Source organism: Globicephala melas, chromosome 21 (assembly GCF_963455315.2).
Source record: "Globicephala melas chromosome 21, mGloMel1.2, whole genome shotgun sequence".
Classification (NCBI taxonomy): Eukaryota; Metazoa; Chordata; class Mammalia; order Artiodactyla; family Delphinidae; genus Globicephala; species Globicephala melas.
The window spans coordinates 21,427,081-21,435,392 of NC_083334.1; the positions used below are offsets into that span (position 1 = coordinate 21,427,081).

Here is an 8,312-nt window from a genome sequence, read left to right on the forward strand (position 1 = left end):
TATTTCTAAAAAATTGTCTGGAAGTTGATTTTGTAGATTAAATCATATTTTAGTTATACCTAACTAGTCTGCTTTTCAAAAAATTCCTGTAATAAATACTTTGACAAACGAAGCACTCTCTCATTTGCATTTTCACGATGGACTTTAGAATATAAAGACGGATTTAGTTATGTTGTTAAATCTAATAATCAGTGTGAAACTATTTCGCAAATGTAAAAAACTGTCAGTGCAACTGTTGAGACAATATAGTAGTTATTTATTGCTGCATAACAAATGACCCCAAAACCTAGCAAGTTAAAACAACAAACATTCTATTTCATAGTTTCCAAGGGTCGAGATTCTTAGCTGGGTGGTTCTGGTTCAGGATCTCTCACTGAGTTGCAATCAAGATGTCAGCTGGGGTTGTAGTCTTTGAAAGCTTAGCGGGGGCTGTAGGATCCATTTCCAAGTTCACTTCCGCAGCCATTGACAAGAGGTTTCCTTTCCATGTGAGACTCTTTATGGGGCCCGCTCACAACATGGCTTCCCCCAGAGGGAGTATCAACATCAGTATCTCCATGAGAATGAGCGCAAGCAAGACAGAAGCCGAAGTGCTTTACAACCTAATCTTGGAAGTCATATTCCATCCCTTCTCTCTGTTCTGTTGGTCACAGAGACCAACCCTGATACAGTGGCACTACTCAAAGGTGTGTGTACCAGGAGGCAGGGACCACTGGGGGCCATTCTGGAGGCTGGAGACCACAGAAAACAAAAGGATGAATCTTTCCAAAACCCTTGTCCTGTGGCTTTTTATACCTTCATATTAAGATTAATGAGACAGTTTCCCCCATGTAACTCCAGCTAGCCATAGAATCAGAGCCATCAACCTGGGAAAAAAGTAATTGTCAATCCACTAGTGTAAAAATATGTTAAATTGAAATATTTGACCAAGGCAGGCAGAAAAGTATCCAATACTAAGATGAGTTGTGAGACAGGCAAGCATCAGTTTTGCAAAGGAAATAGCTGAAAACTGGTTACACAAGTCTTGGGCTTCTCACCCAAGGGCTGTTCCCACAGATGAGGTGTATAGAAAGGTCAAGAGAGAGGCGTGCTGGAAAGAATAGGTGAGGAGGGTTTGTTGGAGAGAGTAATTTATTGCTATGAGTCCCAGCTAAGGGAGACAAGTGAGAGGCACTTTAATGGGATTGTTTTGAGAGGTTGAAATATGTTCTCTGTGGCTGGAGGGCAAAATGGGTAGATGTCTGCCTGCCCAGGAAATCTGGAAGTCAAGGAGATGTGCGGGCGAGCTGTTGGGCACTTTGTGACGAGGAGTGCAAGCTTGGGATTGCCCTGAACCTCCAGAACAGAGGAGGTTCTGGGGAAGAAGTAATTATCCTGGGTCCATTTAACATCCAGGTAGAGGTCTACCTGAAGGAGGAGGAGACCAGCAGAGATTCTGCATGGCCTGAACCAAGAAAAAAACAAGAGCTGAGCAAGGAGGAGTCAGCGGGTGAAGCATCATTGCCCAAAGTGCAGGAATTGCGGGCAGAAGCACAAAGCAAGGGAATCTCCAAATAACCCATCAAGTATCTACAGGTCCAGAGAGGGTGAGCCATCTTAGACCAGCACCGGAGGGGCAAGGACTTTCCAGCACCCCTTTCCTCCTGGTCTTCTTCCTCCTGGATCTCGATTGGCAAGCTGGGGCAAGGGGTCTGGGCAGGAAAAAAGAGGAGGAGAGCCTTTTCTCGATGCCACACCCCAGCAGCCAGGCGGCTCACAGTGGGTCCCAGCTGGGGGTGGGGGAGGGGTGGGGGGCCAGGTGTAACCGTAACTCCAATTTGAAGTTTATTACCTGGGACTAGACATGTTAAATTATTGAAATTATGCTGTGGGTCTTACAGTGATCGAAAGACTTTCATTTCCCTAAGAGTGACCAAAATAAATCAGAAAAGTAGTCAAGGACCCCCACCTCGCCAAGGGCAGGGTTATAATGGGGCACTAGGAGACAAAATTACATTATTTATGTAAGTATAGCCCATGATTTTTCCTTGTTCAATTTATAAGTTTCATTAGCAATTGCCTCTGTGTTTGAAATTAGAGTCATTTTCAATATTAGCATTCTGTGACTCTTCTTCAGGTGAGTTACAGGTAGCACAGACTACATGGTCACAGGTGAGAGCTGGACGGAAAATTAAGTGAACCAGACAGTAAGAGAAGCAAAATGTCCATCTTGTCACATGCCGTGTGGGATTGAGGCTGTGATGGCAGGTTTTTCTCAAGGGCTTGTGATAGGTACTCATTCATCTTCTTAGGCCAAAAGCTTGATAAGCCCTTCAACTACTGGCCCTTCGTTCATTTGTTCATACAATAATCTTTTTTCAGAGCTCCTACCACATTCCTGGAATCCTTCCTTCCACTCCTCAGATAACCGGTCTCACCATCTTTTGTATCTAGTTTTTTTCTCTCCCTCGAAGACTCTCTCAAGTTCATCAGCTTTACTGAGCCGGGTGGCAGCGTTCCTGTAAAATGTATTTGGATAGGGTTTAGAGAAAGCGGGTATTATATGCAAATGTGATCGGACACAGAGACTTCGGAGGTCTCTGATGCTTTCCTGTCATATGTATAATTATACACACACACATATATTTTATATATGTAGAGCTACATATGTACAGACATCACATATGTGTATATGTAATCCTAGTAGCACAGTTAAAAAAAGACTTGCAATCTGGAAAGTTTAAATAAAAATAATATTTTATGTATTCATAATACCTTATACAACCTTACCTATTTTTTTCTCCTAAGGACGTCGTCCTGTCTTTTTACAGCCCAGCCCTCTCACAAGCCAAAATCCGTCATCCATCCTGGTGAGTACTGAGGAGGCTGCATCACTTGACACGTAGATAAACTAGTGTCTTCGTTGTATAGAGTATTTTAAAAAACACCTTTGGATCTTATATCTTTTTTTAGGAAGATTTTCTGCATAATTAAAAAGCTGCCTTTTTTAATATATATGATGTTTATGTAATATAATACTTTTATTTCTAGAACATGTATATATTTAATAATATTTGAAATTAATTTGGATATATGATAGCTAAGAATGCATTGAATCATCCTTTCAGACAAATGGATAGCCAAATTTTCTGAGTATGAATAGTCCGTATTGCCCCACTTACATGAAGGGAAATTTTAACATATACTTAATTTCCATGGCTCTGTTTCTCCATTCTGTATTTGGTGCTATATCCATGCTGGTATAAAACTGTTTTATTTACTGTAGCATCAAAGTCCATTTTTATGTCTGGTAGCCACTCATTGTTCCCTGAACACCCTGATTGCCCGAGCCTCTCCCCTCAACCAGAATGCGTTCTCCTCCTCTCCAAATCGCCCATCCTTGACTTGCAGCCCAAACCGGGGACACCTGGCTTAGTGGCAAGTTTTGGTGGAAAAGACAAAAGGGTTTTTTGTTGGATCACAGGTTTGCTACTTACCCGCAATGCAGTGTGATGGCTGAAGTCTCAGGCAACGTTAAGCTGTTTTGCTAGATGAATCACGTTCAGAGGATGATAAATTACAGTTGCGAGATCTTTGACCCCAATACATCTGGAGTGCCAGGCTCCGGGCTGGGCACCGCCTTTGGCAGGAGCCTTCCCTGGGTAGGAAGTGGGGCCAGAGGGTTGCTGGATCCTGAGTCATGGGGGGAAGCAGGGAGGATGGTTGGTCTGGAGAGGAGAGGATGTTGGGCTGCTGCTGGTTGTCATCAGGTCTGAAGAGGGGTTGGAAGGGACTCTTTTGTCTGAAGAAAAAAAGAAGACTATATCTCAGTTCTGTGTTGAAAAGAATTTTCTAGAAAAAAGAATATCCTCATGCAAAATGGGCTGATTAGTGAGAAAAGGATTACTGTCTGGCTAGGAAGATGAACCTGGTGCTTCTGTGGGTCTTTTCTATCTCCCTAACTTCCCTTTCCCTCCCTTAAAACTTTTCAGCGCTTACACCCTCATCCCAGCAAACACGGAACTTCCAGCCTGTGCCATACGTCTGTCTTGCAGCATTTCTTGAGCTGATTTCTTGCAGCATTTCTCGAAAATTGCGATTTAAATTTTTACTCTTCTTTTGGGTGCAGTGACTCTTCCTGAAAAGTCTTTTTTTCTTTCACAGCCTCTAGCCCAGTCTCTTGCCTTTAAAAGTAGTTTAATACATATTTATTTATTGTTCAACAGTGTGCTGATTGATGGGCTAATTATCCTGACTCGGATCACCAAGAAATTAATAATGCATTTTGTCGGGATTGATCCTGTTTCAGAAATAGCCGTTTTATGTAACTCCCTCTGCAAAGTTCAACCTTCATTCATTCCCGCCTCTTCATCCCCCTTTCCATTTTTTTTAAAAGGAAGAATCATCTTTTGCTAAAATGAAACTCTTTTTTTGGTGCGTGTGGTCAGAATTACAGAGAGGAAGGGAACAGATGGCTGAGTTTTGAGGAGACAATTCCTGGCTGCAGAGGCTTAACAAAGCTAATAAAAGGTAATTTACCAAAGACTTAGAGAGTCACGAGGCATCTGAGATTTTTTAAAGCCCCAATCCCCCGCCCTTGCCAACACCTGCCCACTGCTCTCCCCCAACCCTTCCATCCTCCCCGAGAACGTGAGGTTGCCAAGTTATCACTGATGTAGCCACTCACAGGCTCCCCTCTCCCAGGCACTTTTGCTGGGCTGTCTGGGTAATGGGCTGGGGCACCGTTGTCTTTCAGCAAATGGTCTTGGCATCATTCAGCGGCCCAGGCTGTGGCCCCGTGAACCTGGCTGGGATCCCGGAACCCCCAGAGTGAGAGCTGCACAGACAGTGTAAGGCAGCGCTGGCGCCTTTATTCTGCTGCAGGGAGATGCCTTGTTTGGGTTCTATTTCATTTCTTCCCCTCCCGAAAGGCCCAGCTTGATGCTTCCTGCATCTGCTCTGTTCCATTTAGCTTTTGTGTCCAAAACCTCTTTTTATTCTGCTCCTGATTTTCTTTGAATAGAAAGCTTACAAAATGGCCCCATCTGCTTCTCTCAGATTTTGTCCACAAAGGCAACCTGGGCCTCCGTCAGCCACGATATGTCCCTTTGCTTCTCCCCTTGGGCTGTGGTTTTCACTGCCGTCTGCTAACCTTGCACAGGGCAGTCACTGGCACCACCCAGAGAAAATGCTGTTTGTGCCTTTGTTTTCTTAAATTCAGGAGACAAATACTGTAAAATGTGTATGAGTCATCACAGAACATCCAGGATGCTGGTGGGACTGCTCAGGGCCCAGGTTGGCTGAGGTGATGCAGAGAGAGAAAGGGAGAAAGTCCTTAGCTGCTTGACGCACTCACTTCATGTGACCTCTTTGGTTTTTCAGTGATGAAAGGCAATGCTGTCTCCTGAGATGTGGCCAGGAGACCTATGGACTGGGGTGGAATTTTGTTTATGCAAACCCAGCCTTTGAGCTTTCAAATCAGAGCAGCAAACACATAAGGAACCCTTATTGCTTTATGTGCCTGATAATGTGCTGAGTACTTGCAGAGGAGGAGAGAGGAGATTGTACTCAGTTACAAAAGAGGCAGACACATTTCAGCAACAGGTGATGATTGTTCCAAGGGGATGTGTACAGGGAACCGTACATGCAGGTGGGCACTCAGCTCCCCTTCTAAAAGAGATGCTGTCTGAGGTTGCACTAGAAATTGAGTTCCCATCAATCAGGCAAATCAGTGGAGAAGGGGGTTTCAGAAGCAGAGTCAGAAAATATGAAACAGCATTATCTAAGACCCAGAATCACGACCCAGCATGGAGAGTGCAAGTGCCTGTAAGTAGGGTAGTTTGGAATAGTTGGAAGGTAGAGCAGCTTGAAATTATGTCAGAAAATAAAGGCAGGGCCATATCACCAAAGGCCTCCTATAGTAAATGAAGGGGATGTAGGTACGGGGAACTGCCAAAGGCTTTCAGTGAGGAGTGACAGGATCAGGTTTGCAGTTTAGAAAAGTTACTCGAAGGAGGATGGACTTTGAGGAGGGGGTCCTGTACAGAGAGCACCCGGCAGGTAAACCACTCAAGTCTCTTATCTTCCTGTGCCTGACTCCTATACTTCTCTCACCATAACCCAGTAGTTCTTCCAGAAATTCATTGGCTTTACTTTCAAAATATTTCCAGAATCTTCCTTTTCTCACCAAGTCCACCGCTACCGCCCTGTCCCAGCCACCCGCATCTCTCGCCTGCATTATTGCTGCAACCTCCTACGTGGTCTCCGTTTCGATCCTGGTTTCCCTGAGTCTCTTCTCAAGGTGACAGCTCAATGATCCTTTGACAGCATATGTCAGATTTTATCATTCCTCTGCTCAAAACCTAGCAGTGACTCCTGATCCCACCCAGAAAAGGCTGACCTTCATCTGGTGAGCTCTGACCGCCTCCCCTTGCTTCCTCCACTCCAGCTGGGCTGATGTTCTTGCTGCTTCTTGAACATACCAGCCGCACTCCCATATTAGGGTCTTTTCCCTCTGCCTGGAATGCTTCCCCCAGGCAACTACTTACATGGCTTACCTCCTTCACATCTTTGTTCACATGTTATCTTCTCAAAGAGACTCCCCCTAATCACTCTACTTAAAATGGCACTGCAGCCTTCCTGCCAAAAATTCTTCCCAACACTCCCTGCTCTAATTTTTTCATAGTAATTATTATTTTTAAAATTTGCTATGTAATTATCCATTTATTATGTTCTTATTACCCATCTTCTCCCCACCACCACTGCTAGAATATGAACTCTTCAAGGCTGGGGGTCTCTGTATATTTTGTTTGCTAATTGTATCCCAAGTCCTAGACTAGTGCCTGGCCAACAAATACTTGTTGGATCAATAACCAGCAATAGTTCAAATGAGAGCTGATAAAGGACGTTGTGTGGGGTAAGAAGAGACAGACTTTAGAGACATTGATAAGGCTTCCTGATTGATTGAAAATGCTGGGTGAGAGAAATGGAATGATCTGGAATGAATGTCAGGCTTGGATGAATAACTGGGGCAGAGGCTGACCGTTTATGGGGCGGGGCGGGGGGGGGGAAGAAGATAATAATGAGCCTCATTTAGGACATATGGAGGCGGAGGTGGCTGTGTAATACTCAGATGCAGACCCAGAGGGCAGTTAGAACTCAAGCAAAAAAACACTGGAGAGGTCAGAACTGAGGTGTGGAATTTAGAGTCATTGGTACTTGCATATTGACTTGTAAATAAGCTAATGACACCCTAACTAGCTCGCAGGGCTGGATATCAGGAGCCAGAAGGCCTGTTCATTCTGTTATACGCACACAGAGGAGAGAGAGCGCACGGGCGCACTTGAGAACTGTTGCAAAGGAGATGGTTAAATTATTAGTATATTATTATTATTTCAAATTTCCTTCTCCAAGGGAAGTTGTTCCTGTGAGGCACTATCTGTAATGTTCCAGGATGAAACAAAGTTAAAGGTAAAAGCATTCTTGGGGCAATTACATGTTGTTCAACTGAAAGTGCTGAACACAAAAATAAATTTAATTGAATTGTTTATCTCAGATAATTATCTAAACATTGCTGCAGGAGCAAAGTATCATTTTTCCCTCTAGACAAAAAGCACCACTTTCCTCTGGGAATCTCATAGATTTTTTTTTTTTTTAAAAGCATTGTATTAAGGCAAGTAATATTATCTCTCTTTACAGAGAGGATCAGGTCACAGAAAAGTTAAGGTAATTCCCAAGGATTGTACAGAAAGTCACAGGGCAACTCCTGGAACAAATCTTCAGAATCTTGGACCCCAGACCAGGGTCCCCCAAGTTGGGATCATCTTTCCGGTCATAAAAGCTTAGGCAGATTTATGAGATAATCAGAAGAAAATTTACAGCAACAATATTAGACTTGGTTTGAAAGCTAATAGTTACCCTTTTCTCTGGTATTTAAAAACTCATCTTTTATTTTTGCCTTTTTTTAAAGCCTAAACTCTCTCTTCTACCTACATCTTCTAGTCCTGGATCCTTCGGACCCAGAAGGATTGGGGCAGAGGATGGAGGGGGCTTCCTGCTCTCTCTGTAGTGGGAAAAGTCCTCCTAATTTTTTTTTTCTAACAATGCCGTGAAGCAGTGGGATCAGAAGGCAGGAACCTGGAATTCTGGGCAAGGCTCTGGTGCTAAGGTGCTGAACATTGGCCCTGGAGACCCCAGTTTCTCACACTGCAAAGTGAGGGAGCTGAACACCATCCTTTGAAGCTGTTTCTTGCTCCAAAAGTCCGTAAGTCTATGTTAAGTGAAAAAGTCTATTTGAATGGTATATCGAAATGTAGCCAGTTCCATTCCCATCA

At 43.8% G+C, this 8,312-nt stretch overlaps 1 long non-coding RNA gene across 1 annotated transcript; it reads right to left on the minus strand.

The window, feature by feature from the left end:
* Window positions 1-1,843: 1,843 nt before the first annotated feature.
* On the minus strand, window positions 1,844-4,336 carry LOC132594409 (uncharacterized). The gene is made up of 3 exons (XR_009560582.1): window positions 3,979-4,336; window positions 3,477-3,781; window positions 1,844-2,498 (listed from the first exon to the last, which is right to left on the minus strand). It is a non-coding gene; the product is annotated as an uncharacterized lncRNA (long non-coding RNA).
* Window positions 4,337-8,312: the final 3,976 nt, after the last annotated feature.